This window comes from Panthera pardus, unplaced genomic scaffold, assembly GCF_024362965.1.
Source record: "Panthera pardus isolate Hobbes unplaced genomic scaffold, ASM2436296v1 HiC_scaffold_2, whole genome shotgun sequence".
Taxonomy (NCBI): Eukaryota; Metazoa; Chordata; class Mammalia; order Carnivora; family Felidae; genus Panthera; species Panthera pardus.
The window spans coordinates 17,144,232-17,163,366 of NW_026526765.1; the positions used below are offsets into that span (position 1 = coordinate 17,144,232).

At 34.9% G+C, this 19,135-nt stretch overlaps 1 long non-coding RNA gene across 1 annotated transcript in view; it reads left to right on the forward strand.

Annotated features, from left to right (window-relative positions):
* The window catches only part of LOC109267694 (uncharacterized), a 40,460-nt gene extending 35,644 nt beyond the window's left edge, over positions 1–4,816 (forward strand). The window contains exon 2 of the long non-coding RNA XR_008423949.1: positions 4,639–4,816. This is a non-coding gene — a long non-coding RNA (uncharacterized LOC109267694). The remainder of the gene's footprint in view (positions 1–4,638) is intronic.
* The last annotated feature ends 14,319 nt before the right edge of the window (positions 4,817–19,135 follow it).

Genomic DNA, 19,135 nt, shown 5'->3' on the forward strand with positions numbered 1-19,135 from the left:
TTATTAATGTAGTCAGAAATCTAGTTCACATTCTGGTACACAAATTCAGCTATGTTAAAAAAAAACAGCTCATGAAATTTTCTTTTATATTGTCTCTGTTTGTATGTGAATAGTATTTAAATCTCTTAGATTTTTGTTTTTGATGTGCATACTCGTGTTTTATTCCATCCCTCTCATATTGTATATCTATTTCTCCTGTTCTCTTTCTAGTTCTTTTCATTTTTTTCTATATTGAAAAGTTTCTAAAGTTTGTATTCCATACTGTAGACTTCATTTGCTGCTCTATCAACTCAAAATTGGAATTTTAACATAGTTTTAAAATTATATTAATGTATTTTTCTTTTTAAAAAATTAATGTGCAAAATCTCTTAAAATACTCACTAATCAGTTCCAGCTTCCACCTCTGTGAAAAGCATTAGAAGTAATAAAATATTATCTTTTGTTTTTAATTTTTTTGAACGTTTATTTAATTTTTGAGAGACAGAGACAGAGCATGAGCTGGGAAGGGGACAGAGAGATAGGGGGAGTCACAGATTCCGAAGCAGGTTCCAGGCTCTGAGCTGTCAGCACAGAGCCTGACGTGGGGCTCGAACCCATGAACCATGAGATCATGATCTGAGCTGAAGTCAGCCACCTAACCGACTGAGCCACCCAGGTGTCCCGTAATAAAATATTATCTTAAATGAAAAGTAAAATCACCATTTGAAAAAAAAATCAGTCTCATTCACCAAAATAACAATGTGAAAGGACAAACATATAATCATGTACATAGAAGAAAAAAAAAATGTCAAAATTCAGCATTAATTTTTAAGAATTCTCAGCAAGCTAGGAATAGTTAATAGCTTCCTCAACCTGTCAAAAGTCATCTGTAAACATTTCCATTAGCATCATACTAAATTATGATATGTTAAAAACTCTTCACCTGAGATTTTTTTTTTTTTACCTGAGATTAAGTATAAGGCAAAGCTGTTCCCCTTCCCTATTTCTATTCAACATTGTCCTGAAGAAATTAATCATTGCTATAACAGTGGAGAGTAGTTCAGTGGCCATGCACTAATCAGAATTAGAACCAAAACTGACTATAAAGGAGGGCAGAATATGTTACCCCATGATATGCCATTTTAGCATAATGATTATTTTGAATTAAAGTTACTTACAAAACAGCCAGTGCAAGAAGGACACTCTGACCATTCTTTGTCTTGGTAAAAGTAGGAAATAAACCTCCCATATGAAAGGCACCTTCCCTGTACCAGGAAGGCAGAAAACATCCTTACTATGAAAAATAGGAAATTTAAGGCCAAAGAGGCTATGCCAACAAAACTTGTTAATACCTCACTAATTTACCACCCCATACCCCAACTTCTTTGTTTTATCAGTTCTTCACAATTTTTTTTTTGTTTTTCTGTCTAAAATGTAAAAAATCTGCCTGCTTGGTTATTCCCTCGAGGCTCATATTTTTGGTGGGGCTCCTATAAGTACAAAATTAAATTTGTTTTTATCGTGTTAATCTGTTTTATGTCAATTTAATTATTAGACCAGCCAAAGAACCCAGAAGAGAATAAAGGAAACATTTTCTGCTCCTACACCAATAACCAGACATAGCAAGAACAACAAAAAGAGAAGTCAGGATAAAAAGAGAGAAACAGGAAATTAACAAAGGTGGATTCTATTACTTTTCTTCTACAGGTAAAATGAAAGGTATTCTTGTATTTGAGCATCAGTGGCGTTCACTGCTTAGGCAACATAGTAGAATTGATTAAGGTAGGTGATTCCATTTGGTCCTCTTGGTGGACCAAACTATACAACACAGTATAATTTAGAAAGTCACCATGTAGGGGCGCCTGGGTGGCTCAGTTGGTTAAGCGTCAGACTTCGGCTCAGGTCATGATCTCAAGGTCCGTGAGCTCGAGCCCCTCGTCGGGCGCTGTGCTCAGAGCCTGGAGCCTGCTTCAGATTCTGTGTCTCCCTCTCTCTCTAACCCTCCCCTGTTCATGCTCTGTCTCTCTCTGTCTCAAAAATAAATAAACATTAAAAAAAAAATTTAAAAAAATAAAAGAAAGTCACCATGTAAATGTAAAAATGTTTATATGTCAATACATATTAATTCATTAGTGAGTGAAACATTAGGATGGTGCTGTGGTTTGAATTGTGTCTCCCCAAAATACACTGAAATTCCAACCCTCAGTTTCCAGGACTGTGCCCTTATTTGGAAATAGGATCTTCATAGATGTAACCTGGTTAAGACGAGACCTAATACAATATGGCTGGTGTCTTTATAAGAAAAGAAGAAATATAGACATGCAGAGGAGGAGGCCAATGTGAAAGCTCAGACATATGAAGGGACGCTTGTGTGAAGAGAGTAGAGATTAGAGGGATGCATTTACAAGGAGCATCACGGATTACTGCCAACATCAGAAGCTAAGAGGGAAGAAAAAAAAACAAAGATGGGAAGGATCCTCTCTTGGAGCCTTTAGGGAGAGCATTGTCCTACAGATACCTTGACTTCATATTTCTGCTTCTTTACCCCTCTGAGTCAATTTCAGTCAACTTACCTAACTCCGGGAAAGTAAACACCAAAAATACTGTTTTGTAATACCATGAAAGATATAGTTTATTTAAGGAGAAATGACACATTTATTATTTTGAGTCTTTTCCAAGAACATGATATTTCTCTGCCTCTGTTCAAATCTAAATATGTGTCATTCAGATTGTTTTCCAGCTTCCTCCATAGGTATATTACTGGTCAAGTCTACACTTGGGCATTTGAGTTAAGTTTAGTTAATGATGTTGTAAGTGTGGTCTTCAAATATTTCTTCTAAATTTTCTACTTCATCATGAGTGTCCTATCAATGCCATTTAACAAAAATGATACTTGTATATAGTATTAAATAAACAAAATTCAAGTGAAATCAAAGCAAGAAGTTACTATTAAGCTATTCTGGTTTTTTCTTCTTTTATTTTAGCGTTTTGCTCATTTATATGGCCATTGCAATGATAATTATATCAACTATTGGAAATGACCCTCCAGGAGTATTACTACTTTTTTCCTGGCTGATTAATATATCTTTATTTAATAATATGTTGTCTCCAGTGTTTTATCTAATAATATGACTCGTCTCTTTCCCCATTTATATTGAACAATCAAAGCACTGGTCACAGTAATTATGTTAGTAATGTGGGAAAGTCACAGACAATAAAGCTGGTCAAATGAAAATACAAGAGGAAAAGGAGACCCTGCTATCAGCCCCAAAGCTCCTTAAAAACAAGCTTCAATAAATCCAAATTATGAGACTATAATTATCACATACATATGGAGGAAATGTACTTCCTAGATGAAATAAGATCCACTGGAAAGCCAGAAGAACATTGTTTTTATGTCACTTTATATCTCATGAATTCCATCAGTTTATATTTAAATATGGCATTAAAGAGAAAGCAAAAAGAGGGGTACGATTACACAGTACCTTCCTATAGACTAATGACCATGAAGATTAATTGCAATAAAGTTTTTATAATACTTTCCAATCTCTTCAGTTGCTTGATTACCTTATAATGGATTAGAACGATCAGTTCAGGGCTTTACCAATTACACTATAGAATGGGCCTTTATTTGACATTTGCAGTATTTTTCCTTCTTACATTTTTTTTTTGTGGTCAAGACTTTAGGGAGGACAAGGCCTTAATACGGTAATATGTATGATTACTCTGAGACCAAGGTTGGGCAGCCTACTGTTGGAATTTGTTTGACAAAAAGGTAGCTATTGAGCAACAGTGAAAATTAAAGAAGATAGACAAAGAGATAGGGAAGAGTTTTGAATGGAAATCCAAATATTTTTTGAGCTTTAATGAATATTGAACAAGTAGAAGATGTCTATGTATATAATTTTATAATTCATAAACTACCTTTTACTGATCTGGTAATAAGAGAGCAGCATATTTGAAATGATGCAGAAATTCTCAATTGTACCTGGAATACACATGCACATACACACATGATTATATATAAAAAAGAAGTAACAGCTCTATGGTGGTACTAATGACGATGAAGACAGTGCTAATGATATGCATGGAACCATCTCTCCTTATATATAATATGTGACTATATATACATATAGTCACATATGAGTGTGTGTGCACCATTGCTATTAGTTGTGGGAATGAGGCTGTAAAATAGTTCCTTTATTATTATTTGTGAAATATTTATTTGGTATAAATTCATGGAATATGTACTTATCGTACAATTTATCTTGGATATGGCAACTTGTTCCCTAGATTCTTTTAAATATGAGTTTTTTTCAGTCATATATTAGTCAGAATACAAAAGCAATGTTTTCATGCTAGAAAATATATACGCTTTCAGATATATTATCCCCTCATTTCAGATGAAGAAATCAAAATTTCTGGCAGACAAGTACTTTCCAGTCTGAAAAACAAATGCAACAGTGACTTCGACAGAAGGTCAATTGCTCACATATGGAATCAGCATAGGACTATATCGACATTTGTAAACAATGTTTATATGCTGCTTTTAATTCCCTAGAGAGAAATATGAAATTCAGGCAATGATTCTACATTTATTTCCCGATTTGTAATTATGAATCTCTAGCAGCTTATTTTTATTTTTCTGCATCTTAACAGTTTTACCTGAAGCTGCACAGAATCCTGTGAAGAATGTATAATCGTCGGCATTTTGCTTACTTCCACACCAACAGAAGGAAATGTACACGTCTACGCCCTGAAGAATTGACTCTGTTCTGTAAATGACATATGGTGGAGAATCCTTTTGGAAAATAAATACTCCTGTTTTCATGCTGAACAGATTTTTCATTTAAATTCATGACAACATATCAAAAACTTGGCCATAAAAATACAGAGCAATCAATTGAAGTAATATAGGATTTAAGTAATAAAAGACTTAAACAATGTAACAGTTCTCCCATTCACTCAAAATTGAAATTTTAGAGAAGATGTTTTGGAATATGTTGACAGAGTAAGCACACTCCTCACATACACACAGCCCGCTGATTATCACAGCTACAATAATCTCATTAAAGAGAAGAAATTAAGTTTTTTGTTTGTTTGTTTGTTTTAGATTTTCAGCTGAAGCTCATAGTAAATAAAAGTAATATCTTCGCTGGATAGTGTTAATCAACAGTACATAGAAACTTTAGACTACCTGTATTTACATAGCTTAACTATTAGAAATAAAACCTGAGACTGTCTATGTCAACATGATTTAAAAATTTATTTCATATTATTTTTTCAGGAAGGTAGGATGGTAAACCAATAAATAACTTTATTGTTTGCTTCAGGAAATTTCTGCAAACCAATTTGTGTGAGCAAACAATTCTCTTTTCAGACAATAGATTTCTCACCTGGGCAGATAGCTGTTTATTAAATAGCGGTTTACTTATGAAGACTCACTTCAAGGCCCTCATCTAAAAGTGTCCCTCAATCCTCAGTACTTATGTCATGGATTTTACCTATTCTAATCAGTTACTGGCCTTGAAAGGCCTACGTATCCACTTGAACCCACACTCCTATGGCCTATAAATATCACCTCGTCATCTACTCTTCTAAAACACCACCCTGTCAAGGTAGTGTTTTCCTCTGTAGTTGTACTTCTATTTTATTTAGCTTTGCTTACTCAACATGTTTTAGTTGGTCTTTTGGGGAGTCACTAAGCAACATCCCTGGGGGCTTTACAGGAACTAGCCAAGACCCTCTTCCCATTATGACTCAAGTTTTTTAACCCAGAAACAGAGTTTCTCTTAAGCCTTTTGAATCATCCATTTGAAAGCCTCCTTGATCATAGTGAAAATAAGTTTTGTGTTAGACCTAAAACGGAATTTCTTTTTGTTGGATCTTCAAATGTTGTATGTGTTTTGACCCCACAAATGAGGAATGCTTTTTAGGAATTCTTCGATCATTTGATCCTATTTTATTCTTGACAAAAACCTGCCTTAGTACGTAGAATATTGCTGACTTTCCTTTTGTAGTATGTCATCATATTTTTATGAGCCTATAAAAAGGAAGTTCATAGGAAAAAGAATAAGCATAAGTCCAATAATTTTGTCTCTCAGTTTGATCCTGAGAACTGTTGGATGGATGAGTGCAGATCTCCTAAGATCACCATCTGCCTAGAACACATTTGCTTGGGTCACCTATGAGAACTCTATAGGAGCTTTCCTTAATCTTGTCATGTTTTCCCTGCGAGGGGCAATTCCTGGAAGAGATCTCCACTCAAAATGTTCTACCTGCTTGGAATTTCAGATGCACTGGGCCTCAGTTAAAAATATCCAATACTAGGTTAGGGTCCTGAGACAAATTTCAATAACAACTTCTTCCGCCATCCATCATCAGACACTCACGGGTTCATCTCAGTTTAGATCTACACTCCTATAGGCTGATTCCTTCATCTTATTACACGTTAAATTCATCTGACACTATGGAAGAAAATAGGAATTCTATAAAAAACAGAGAGTAGGAATTTAACTTATCCTTTTTTTTTAATTTTTTTAATGTTTATTTATTTTTGAGACAGGAGAGACCGAGCATGAACAGGGGAGGGTCAGAGAGAGAGGGAGACACAGAATCTGAAGCAGGCTCCAGGCTCTGAGCTGTCAGCACAGAGTCCGACCCGGGGCTCAAACTCACAGACCGTGAGATCATGACCTAATCCAAAGTCGGAAGTTCAACTGACTGAGCCACCCAGGCACCCTGGAATTTAACTTATTCTTATACAGCAGGCAATGTTTACCACTGAGCACTTTTTGGTTGCAAATAACAAATGTACTGTAGTTACATAAACCAAATATGGAATTTTGCTGTAAAGGAAGTTAGACATTGAAAGGAAATAGAAATCATTAAGGTCTTAGGCATTAACTATAAATTGCAAAACAAAACAAAAACAAAAACAAACAACAAAAAAACTAAAGTTATAAGCAGTCTAACCCTTAGAAAAGCTGGCACTGATTTTTAAAATTAAAAGTCCCCTAAAATGACTCATTAGTAAATATTCATCTTGATTAAAATGCTGTGAAAAAATACACCTTGAATTATTCGGTCACAAATTGCATCTAATAATAGAAATTAATCCAAATGCTACCATACTCTCTTGACATCTCCCTTTACACTATCATGAATGTGATTTCGTAGTCCTTCAATGTCATGGAACACAGCCTGCAAGTTAGCTGTTGAAGTTGCAAAACGAACAAATAACGATTTGAAAAAAAAATCATCATGCAGTAAAGAATGATAGTTTTATTTTACACTTTCTTGACAGCTGAACTAATATGAAAAACAGTCGTCTTGTTCCTTTCCAGGTTTGCATATGTTTGATTATGTCAGCTGAGCTGTTGTTCAAGTGACTTTTTCTCTGAAGTGTCAGGAACATTCGTCCCCCATTTGGTTTTCCTGTGTACATTTCAGAGCAGTAAGGACTCTTAACTGTAAGGGAAACGGATGTTTCTGTGGCGTGATTTTCTGTGTAATTACTGTTTGTGATTGGTCTTTTCCCAAAATGACATGCAATTTTCCAGCACAGATTATTTTTCAAAAGAACTACATTTCCAGGTTTTGCAGAGAGAGATGCCTGTTTATTGAAATATGAATTTGAATTTCTGGAAAGGAAACATCAAATTTTCATATTAATCTATAAAGGAACTATAAATTGTTAATTTTCAGATGAGGCATCTCTCAAAATGACTAGTTTTGGTGATAGTAGAAATAATATTTTATTCCTTTCATTACCATGAGCAGAATATCACCATATTAAGTGTGTGTGCGTGTGTGTGTGTGTGTGTGTGTGTGTGTGTGTGTCTGTAGATGTGAATGTAAAAATGGGATAAGATATCACATCCTAGTAAAAAGCTCAGATAACCAAAAAAAAAAAAACACTAATAACTAAACCAGAATCTCTATTTATTTATTACTGAGATGCCTTTCCTAATTGGATATTTAAGACATCAAATTATATTGCTAGCTGTCTCACCAAACAGACACAAACACAAACACAAATACACAGTGCACAAATGAACATAGCTTTTTTTGTCATGGGAAATGCTCACCTAAACTTGCCTGTTGCCATGACACTATGTCAGGGGCTCTCTACTCAGCATATTATGTATAAAGGTATGTATATTCATTGAGGGTATGTTTTTGATCCATCTTCTGTATTCATATCACTTAGAGTTTAGTATGTACTCAAAAATGCCTGTTGATTGCATAATAGGTATATTTTACAGTAATGAACACTGTCTACCATATATGGCACAATCACAAGTTCACGAAATAGTGCCTTAGCTAACATTTTGTATTTTAACCAATGTAACTCCCGAAAATAGCACAGGACAACTTGTGTTTGAAGTAAAACTAAACTTATTAAAACTCTCTTTGGCAAGGAAGTATGACACTTTGACAGACTCTTAATCATGTCTCAATAGTGAGGACTCAGAGAAGGATTTTTCCCTGTTACGGAGTATGGGCTCAAATGAGTTAAATGCGTCTTCCAAGGGGAGTAACATAAAAATTGGTCAGTATGCAATAATGCAAGTGAAGCTTCACAGCAAGGTGAAGGTCTTGAAGCAAGTTTTGATAAGAAACCATTGTTGCATAGGTAAGATATTTGCCTAGGTGAATGAGCATGGTGTCTCAGCTCAATTGTTCTTGAGTGATTTCCTGAGGCAAACAATAAATTTATTTAGTATTTGATACTCTTTTTTTTTTCAGGGGCAAAGGCTTACACTGTGGAGATAAAACAAACAAACAAACAAACCCACGTTATATTGACTTAGGTTGTTTTATTGCTTTTATCCCAGCTCATTGTCCCTCGGCCTGAAATGGAGGAGAGACCATTATTATTCGGGAACATGATCAATCCAGACGTACAATGTTGTTTGAAGAGATGTAATTATAGATAAGGTGTTTTCTGGGAGTTATTTTGACCACTGTATAGTGTCTTTTTTTTCTATTCTTTTGTTTGGTTGATCATCTGTAATATCACTTGATGGGACAGCATCTGAACAACATTTGAAATCACATATTTGAACAATACTAGAGACAAATACTAAAGGAAGAATTATAATCAATATGTGTAGTCCACTTCTAAGGAAGACAAGACAACCCATATTAAGTCAAAAGAACAAATTCTACTACAATTTGACGAGTGCGGAGAGCTGGAAATGGGCACTGTAGTAGATATCTATTAATTTCGTGAGTAGGTGATAAAGACAGGTTGTTCTGGCAAAGGATCTTACAAGAGGCTACTCTTTATTTGTTGGTTGAAACTGTAGTCATCTGAAGGTTTGGCTATGGCTGGGACATTCACTTCCAGGATGGCTCATTTGCATGGCTTGTAAACTGATGTTGGCTGGTGATGGACAGCCTCATTTTATCTCTATATTCATCTTTTCTAAGGCTATTTCAAAGTCATCCTAACATGATGGCTAGCTGCATCTAGAGTGCATAATCGAAGAAGCCAAAATGGAAGCCACCATGCTTTTTAAGGCCTACCTCAGAAGTTGCACACTGTCACACACTGTCACCTCTGCCATACCTAGTTAGTCATTTAGAGCACTTCTAGGTCAATGTGGGAAGAGACTATACAAGAGCATTAACACTAAGAGGTAAAGATAATTGAAGACGTACTTGGCGGTTGGCTACCACAAGAATATGTGCCAACAGTATCTAATTACATGATTTATAATGCTTTAGACCATCAGCTGCCCATTGTCATTAACTTCTCAGTTGAGGAGTTCCTTGGGCTCACTGACATTTTATGGCTCATCTGTAATCAGTGAACCATAGTATGTAGATTTTTTTTTTTAATTTTCATGCCTTGTGTACAGTGTGATATGAAGAGACTGGATGAGAGAGGAAAATTTTATAGAATTCCTGTTAAGTAGTTAAGATTTCAAGCATTTCAAATTTGATTAAAAGCTCAACTTTTTCTCCTTTTTCAAAACCAAGTTACTTAATAAAATTGTCTTTGTTGTTTTGTTTGTTTTGTTCTGTTTTTATGAAGGAATAGAAATAATGTGCCCAAATGGAACCTGAGTGATATTAATTGACCATCATGAACACATGTATTCACTTACCAAATTTATTAGTTTCTAATGGTTGATGCAAAAATTACCACACACTTAGTAGCTTAACAACATAAATTCATTATCCGATAGTTCTTCATATTAGAAGTTCAACACAAGTCTTACTGGGCTAAAATCAAGATATTAGCAAGACTGCATTCCTCCTTTAATACTACGGGAGGATCCATGTTCTTGCTTTCTCAATACCTAGAGCCCAACTACATTCTTCAGCTCATGGACCCTGTGTTGGTTAGCTTGGGTTGATACAACAAAATGCAAAAAGTAGGATGGCTTAAAGAACAGTTCATTTCTCACAGTTCTAGAGACAAGAAAGTCAAAGATCAAGCATATTCATTTCCTAGAGAGAGCCCACTTCCTAGATTTCCAACCTCTTACAGACAGACACCTTCTCACTATGTGTGCCCAGGGCTTTTCATCAGTGTTCGCTCATTGAAGATAAGAAATTTCTCTTGTGTGTTTGCCTCTACTTCAAAGGACACCAATCCCAACATGGGGGCACTATCTTCATGATGTCATCTAAATCTTATTACCTCCCAAAGACTCCATAGCAAAATACCAACACTTTATATACAAGTTAGGGCTCAACAGTAGAGAGCGTATTAAGTACCTTTCACATTACATCTTTTTCTGTCTCCCTTTTCTACTTGAAAAAAGCCTTATGACTACATTTGGCCACCCAAAACTATAGGATGATTCTGTTTAAAAATCCTTACCTTTAATCACAACTGCAAAGTCTCTCCTGCCATGTAAGGCAACATTTTCATCACTTCGAGGGATTAGAATCTAGACATTTTTGAGAGTGCAGTATTTTGCCTATCACACTAATATGGTTCATTTCTTTCAAGTTTGTTGTTAATAGTCACTAGATTCTGGTACTACAAATCCATAGAAGTCATTAGGGTTGATAAATTTTATTGTTTGCTTTCAGTGCCATTCTAGTGTTAATCAGATTGTGGATATAAAATGGAAAACTTATCACACAGAGGGCAGGGTAGATCTGATTTGTTTGAAGTCTCTAAATATGAGAAAGTATTAAATACATACGATTTTAATCTATTGCCTTTCCAAGACTTCTCTTTCTGAAAGTGTAGTTATAGAAGCTGCCTTCTATAAATGATCTGTGAGTGTTGTGTCCCTTATAAGCATAGGCTTCCCTTCCTAGATGAGCTTAGTTGGGATTTTAGATTTTTAGTTATCTAATGCTCTGCTATCTAGATAAAATATCAACAAGTAGTTGAGTTCAAATATTGATAAACCCAAATGTTTCATGACAAGGGACCAGTGTTAAAAGGACCTGGCTGGCACTTCAAGGAGAATGTGCGCAAACTCAACCATGATTCACATGTATGTTCTAGCCAAATCATAAACAAGTTGCAACCAGTTATTGAACTCCTGCAGGGAGTGACTAAAGATGACAAAAGAAGTATTAGGAATCATAGTTTTACGGGTAACATAATTAAATGTAACATTAAAGAAGAAGCAGGGATGAAAAAAAGATTGTTGTGCAAAAAAAGAATCAAAACATACAGATTGAGTATGACAAACTGTGGTTCTTTTTCTATGAAGAATGATTGGTAGATGTTTATTTATCACATAATGATTTCCCTGGTCTGGATGTCATTAGTGGAAGCCAACTCCTGTCCAAGACCTTTTGCTTTTGGAAGAATCCTAAGCATCTTCAGTTTGAGATTCTGGGTGGAGTAGCCTTCCCACGATTCAAAGAAGACCTGTGCTCCTCATCTGACATATAGAAATCAAGGGATCAGTCTTTTGAAGATTTACACTTTGCTAGTTGGCAGAACTGCTTGTCAGTGACTTTTATACTTATGTCTTTCTATGGTGTCTCTTCAACAAACTTGATATCTAGGTTTGAGAAACAATTTTGCAGGCATGGCTCAAGAGAATACTAAGGTTTCAGTACATGTTGGTGATAAGAATGGATTTCATTAGCCCCTGACAACATTTATGGAAACAAATGTAGATTTTAGAATCAGAAGTAATATTTCTAGACACATGGTTTGGTCTGTTATTAACTCACAAACTACAGTTGAACCATGGAAGGAGGAAGTACCTTAGACTCTGCAGGTTTTAAGGTCTCTGTGAACATTGACTCATTTAGCTTCAGACTTCCATCTGTTCTTTCCACCTTGCGTGAAGGTTGATGTGGATGTGGACAGTGAAGTCTGATTAAGTGACAGACTTTACCAAGTTCTTTAATAAAAATTTCAGTAAAATGATTTCTTCTTTACTGGGGGGACAGGTCTGTGTTCACCAGGCTGGAGAGAATGGTTTTCTTCATAGCCAGAAGAAAAAAATGATCAAGACATAATCAAAATCTACTTCCAGCTCAAGCTGTGGGGAATACACTTGAATTTTCGCAAAGGACGCTTTATAGTTTTGCCAAGACAAGCAAATAAAGATACACTCAACAATTTTGGCAAAATGTCTCCCAAACCATTGATTAATGACAATGGTTAATTTGTCCTCACTGTGCCAATAAAGCCGAACAATTCTGACTAAAGTTTTATGTTAACTCACACCAGTAGATAGAAAAGAGGGAAATCGTCTCTTGAGTTATGATATACAATTTGTGGGAATATAGCTAATAATGTCCTTGAGAGTAAGAACCTATTAAGAACAGGGAGGATATTGACAAAGTCCATGTCTATTGATGCCATGTACTTTGCTTATCTCTGCTAGAGAAGGAATTAAAGCCTGGAGGGAAAAAAAAGCATATTGTAGATAGTTATTGCCCCAGTTATTGTTCTTGAACATGAGCATACTTCTTTTAAATGGAAACTGTATATTGACTGAAAAGCCTTTATGTTAATGTATCTTTTTATACATAATTAAACTTGAAATATGAGCTGTTCTTTGATTCATAAGTTGAATAAATGAAAGATAGCTCACAATAGATTTGAGTTAATTGCCACTCAGAACATACTAAGAAATACAGAGTTATTTCTATTATCCTCTGGGTATAGGATAAAGGAACAAAATTCTTTTTTTTTTTTTTTTTTTTAACCTGGTGTTCCTTCTGGGAACCTCAGGTATTTTGTGCATAGAAGACATATTAACAGTTTCAATATTCTGAATTCTGAGACTAATCGTAGGAAAAGCAACATCAAGAGTGTTCAAGGAGACAAGGCAGAAGCATAAATCCTTATTTTTCAAAAATAAGGACACAAAAATATTAATGACAGATGATATTTTAAAACCGTAATAATTAACATTGATCATGAATTTTTATTAAAATGATTAAATAGGAAATAAAAGGAAGTATTTTTTTGCTTTAAAATACAATTTTAGTATTTTTGTATATGCTTTAAAATACAATTTTAGTATTTTCATCAGCATATTAAATAAAGCAACACACGTATTACCTTTAATCTGACACCTTAATATAATGTGACAATTTCTTTAAGAAATGATATGTTCTTACCTCCCAGGCATATTCACACCTCTCTGTAGTTATACCATGTATTATCTCAATCATTCTTTTAACACTTTAACGAAATTCAAAAATTTTTTTCAAGAGAAAACCAAATGCTTAGGTACTTGATGGGTATGATAATAATGACTGAAGGAACCCATAAACATGGCAATGGGAGTTTCAGTGTAATCCTGCAATCAAATCGCAAGTTAAGCATTATATTTACAGATAAAAAGACTTAGAGACAGAAAGATTAAGTAATTTACAGAGTATGATATAGTCAGTAAACAAAGGAGCCAGAAATTATGTCAGTTTTGCTTGACTCAAAGTATTTGCTTCCCACTGTAATCACACTGCTTTTGATTTAGAATGAACTAATTGTATACATGTGCGGACAGAGGGAAAAAGGAAAAATGATGAATGACTCCCAGATTTCAAAACTGGAAAAATAGTGACGTTGTGGTATGCTCATCATGCTACCGAGAAGTGGAGGGAAGGAAAGGAACAAGTTGGTTACAGTACAGATAGGGACAAAGTATCTGTTTTGGACCTGGTGACTTTGATATGCCTACAAGACCCTGTTGTCAATCAGGCAGTTACAGCACATTGCAACTCATAGGACAGGTCCAGGCCACAGAAATAATTTTGGGATTTGTCAGCATCAACATGATGTATAATGTCATGTGAATAAACAATAAAAAATGGGAACACATCTATGGTCGAAGGAAAATCCAAGACCCAGTTTTGGGATACTCATGGAATTCAAAGTTTAGAGGGTAAAAAAAGAATTGACTTGAGGTGGGACTGATCCAGAGAATATGGTCCCACAGATGTGCAGAAGGGTTTTTTCAAGTTTGCAGTCAGTTGTTAAATGCTGCCCAGGGAACACTGTGATGAATAGTGAACAATGGATTAGGTAGAACATATAGTCCAGAATATGTAAAGAGAAGTTAATCTATCAACAATACATGCTATAAACCATGGTGAAATAATTGGTTGTTTAAAAAGTTGTCTTGAAGAATAGTTTTGGGAGAAAAAATATAAAACTCATCTCATATCATATAATAAATTAATTCCAGATGAATCAAAGATTTATATACAGAAATTTTAAATTATTAAAACAATGTAAGTACCCATATTCTCTAAGGCACTTCCTCGATTGTTTCACATGCAGTCACTCATTTAATACTTCTAATAAACTTCTTGACTCTGATACAAATATTCTAATTTTCCTGGATTATTGCAGTAACTTCCTACTCATTCGTCTACAACCTGAAGCACTGAAGGATTATGAAATTTGCCAATATGACAAAACAAGTTAGAGATAGAATTGGGATATGAAACAGCTAATCTGGTTCCAAAAATGTTTACTTTAACCATTGCAGTGTTCAACATGCCGAACCACAGAGGGCAAAATGCACAGTATTAATAACAAGGGGACTCAATCTTATTACTGTCCAAAATTAGTGTGACGTATGAGATATCATCCATAAATATATTGTAAATTAAAAAATAAAAATAGAAATTAATATCTAGCCAATTTTTCAGGAAAAAGATGTAGTCATATTATGCTGTACAAGTGAAATTTAGAAATACACCATTTTTGGAAATCTCTTCTGAATTAAATAACAAGAAAAATTTAAATTTGTGCATTTTGTCCAGATATTCTTCTTCTAGTTAAACAAAGTTATATGAAAATGTGTTCATTGCATTTACTTTTAAGGGAAAAAATAGTGAGTTTATGTGCAAAATGAATCCTTCATGTTGCATAATTGATCACGTACTCGCATGCATAGAACGAATAAGGCAAATATATGTATAAAGTGTTAATAATTGTGATCCGTGTAGGTTATTTAATTACATACGCTGTCTATTTCTTTTCTAATTTTCTTTGATCAATATGTACGCTTTGGTCATTGAACAATTAAATTTATTTTAAAAGAAATTCTTGTCACTGTCTAAAACACTTGTGAACAATATAAAAACTCAACAAAATGCAATCGTTCACAACTGTACTTTAGCTGACTATTTAATGATAGTTGAAAATGCTGGTGATGAATTTTTCTAAGCACATTTAAAGTGTAATCCCTAAAGCATCATGTGAGTTAACTGTATTATAACTGTCTAAAGTTAAATTTTATTTATCTCTGGGTTTTCTTGCCCCTTAACATCCAAATTCTCTTCCCTTTGTATTACTTAATAACAGAAGAAAATCAATATTATCAACAGGTAGACATTACCAATGTTAAGTCTCTGTGATAACAACAGGATAATACTTTGATTCAGGATAAATCAGAATCAGCACAGGAAAAAAGCTCTAACACATTGTATTCCTCCCTACAGCAGTTCTGGGCTTAGCATGACGCCTTTCCCTCAGCCCTTAAGAAAGTCTCTGCTGCTGGGCGTAAAATCAGGGAAGCCAAGAACATTGGTTCCTTTTTGAAACCTCTTCTCCACTTCTAATTCCCAAATCCTGCCAGCGGTTCAAACAGGGCAGCATGGGTTTGAAATCCAGCATGATTAGGTAAGTGATTTTCTGTATGAGTGAAGTGCTGTCTCTTGGGACTAAAATGCATGGGTGCAAATCACATTATTGGAATACTAGGATTTATGAATGATTTGAACCTTTGAGGTACGTGTTTGGGGCTATTAGGATAGACATCACGCTTTCCTCTTCATGGTCCCTGAGTTGAATTTTTATCATGAGAAGCACTTCCTTGAAACAGCCCACGCTATCTGAAAGATGCCACATGTAATGACATTCACTGGCAGCCGTTTGAAGGCGGCAGACGGCCAATAAATCGTTCACCTTGTGTCGTTCAGAGCAACTTTAAAAACTTACCCGTTCTCCTTTCACAAAGCGCATTTCCATATCAAATAATGTTCTCTATTTAAATGTGTACATCAACCTGAATATTGGATTATGCAATAATCCTTCAGAATTTAGCCATAAGCTTATGCATTACATGACGGATTTGGTTCACAAACCCTAAAAATTGTTAGTATCAAAGGAATATTTTAGCACAAATTTGCATTTGAAGGAATTTATGAAATTGCCTAAATAAAAGTGTTTCTTCTTTTGCATGCCTCAGTTTGTGACACCTTGATATCGAGGAGTTGGGAGGAAGAAGGAAAAAACAAACGAACGAGCAGAAAATTAAGAAACAAACAATTTAGTTTTTACACAAGCGGAAAGGCAAACACTGTGATGGACACATTCCTCTTCAAGCAAAGATTTTTGCCGAGCCTGCCGGGAGCAATGTCACAGGAAAGCCTCAGAAAGCTGTCAGTTCTAAGGATTGTCTCAAGTGTAAGAGTTATCTGACCCAGTGTAGGACTTCCTGGAACACGTAGCATCCAAACACTAATGGAGAAGGAAGAACAAAAACCTGACAATGTTGCCTCAAGTGGGAGAATTCTGACAGGTCGTTTCCAGAGAAACCCAGGGTTCATATTCTTCCTTTCCCAGTCCTGCCTCTACAGATGGGTGCTCCTTAAAAAAAAATTGTCAAATACCAGATTCTCTCTCAGCGTCGGCACCACGTACTTTATGGTGTATTAAATGCAGAGGTGGCCATGTAAATTTTGTTTCTGGAAAATATATTTTTTTTAATATATGAAAACAACACACACATCCATTGGTTGTTTAGGTAGATTTCTGAAGAAAGGAAAACAACGGGGAAACATGAAAAGTAGTACAGTATAAGCTATTGTTAAATTGTCTTCCAATATTTAGCAAATATACAAATTACACGTACACTATGCTTCTTCATCGGAGCAACTTATTTCCCTGTTCTGTTTTTGTGTATGTGTTTACTGAAATCATTGTAGGTTTTACTGGATCTCATACATGAAGAAATTCTGAGGAATGTATCTGGAACCATGTAGAATGGTGGAGGACTCTCAGGGACGCAGGCAGCCCATCACTTTGGCATTTGAAGAACGCGATTATTATAACATTTGGATATTTCAATGAACCAAAATATATTTTTACATTTGCTATCCCTTTTTACTTATGCCAAATTAATAGTTCTACTCATTACCTTAGAAATAAGATAGGATAATAACTTATTCATATTGACTTATTATCAATATTCCATAGTGATTTATTGTATCATTGTAGAGCCATTTAAAACTATATTGCAATGGAAGAGGAATAGACGTATATCGAAAGCTCCTTGCTTGCTTGGTGTAGTGGATCTGGTTAATGACAGAACGACTTGTATTGAAGGGAGGTAGAACCATATTGGTCACGTAAATAGAACTGGAGGTGGTATTTGTCATTAATCACCTTCCCTCAAGCACTGGCTAGTCTTTAATTCAGCCCATTCTTGTTCACCAGTACATTCCCTGTATCTAGAACTCCTGGTATAGAGCAGCCATTTAAACATTATCTGTTGAATGGATGGCTCTTATGTATTTTATTCTATTATTTTTTTTTAATTTTTTTAACGTTTATTTATTTTTGAGACAGAGAGAGACAGAGCATGAACGGGAGAAGGCCAGAGAGAGGGAGACACAGAATCTGGAACAGGCTCCAGGCTCTGAGCTGTCAGCACAGAGCCCGACGCGGGGCTTGAACTCACTGACCGCGAGATCATGACCTGAGCCGAAGTCGGCCGCTTAACCGACTGAGCCACCCAGGCGCCCCTCTATTATTTTTTTAATATTTATTTTTGAGAGAGGACAAGCAGGAGAGGGGCAGAGAGAGAAGGACAGAGGATCTGAAGTAGGTACCTCGCTGACAACAGCAAGCTGTGGGGCTCAAATTCACCAACACGAGATCATGACCTGAGCTAAAGTCTCCTGCTCAGTTGAAGACAACCTTTTACCCTGAGTAGAGGGAATACATGTTCACATCTGACCCTGTGTTTTATATATATATATATATATATATATAAATATATGTATATATAAATATATGTATATATAAATATATATAATATAAAATGCATATAAATAAAAATAAATATATAAATATGTATTGATACAGCTATAAATATAATATATAATAAATATATAATGTAAAATATTTTAATATATGTATAATTTAAAATATTTTAATTTTTATATATATATATAATTTTAACTCTTCTATCAAAATTATGGTTTAATGATAGAAAATTCTTCTGAAATAATTAAATGTCTGAAGGATTTTTCTCCTCTGATGGAAATGAAAAATAGTGATAGTTGTTCTGATTTTTATGTTTATTTAATGTTTCACACAGCTTTTCATCACAATATATTATGCACTTGAAAACTGCTTGTTCTTGTGAGTGCTGGTGTTTATAAGTAAGTAGCATTTGGGGGTGGGAGCGAAGGTAATGAAAAGCTGTACTCTGTGCACCTCCTTCCTGTAACATAATTTACTCTATTGATTTTCCACTCTCTACTCCCCAAGTAAAATTGTGCAACGGGCAGTTGGGAAACTCTGGATACAAGGAGGAGAATTTAATACCCAACACTGAGATAAGAGGTAACTTCATTTTGCTTTTCCATTTAGACTTTATAGTCTAATTAAAGAAAATGCACATATATCTAGAGATAATCATGGATAATAAACACATATAATTACCATTATCAGTGGATATTACAA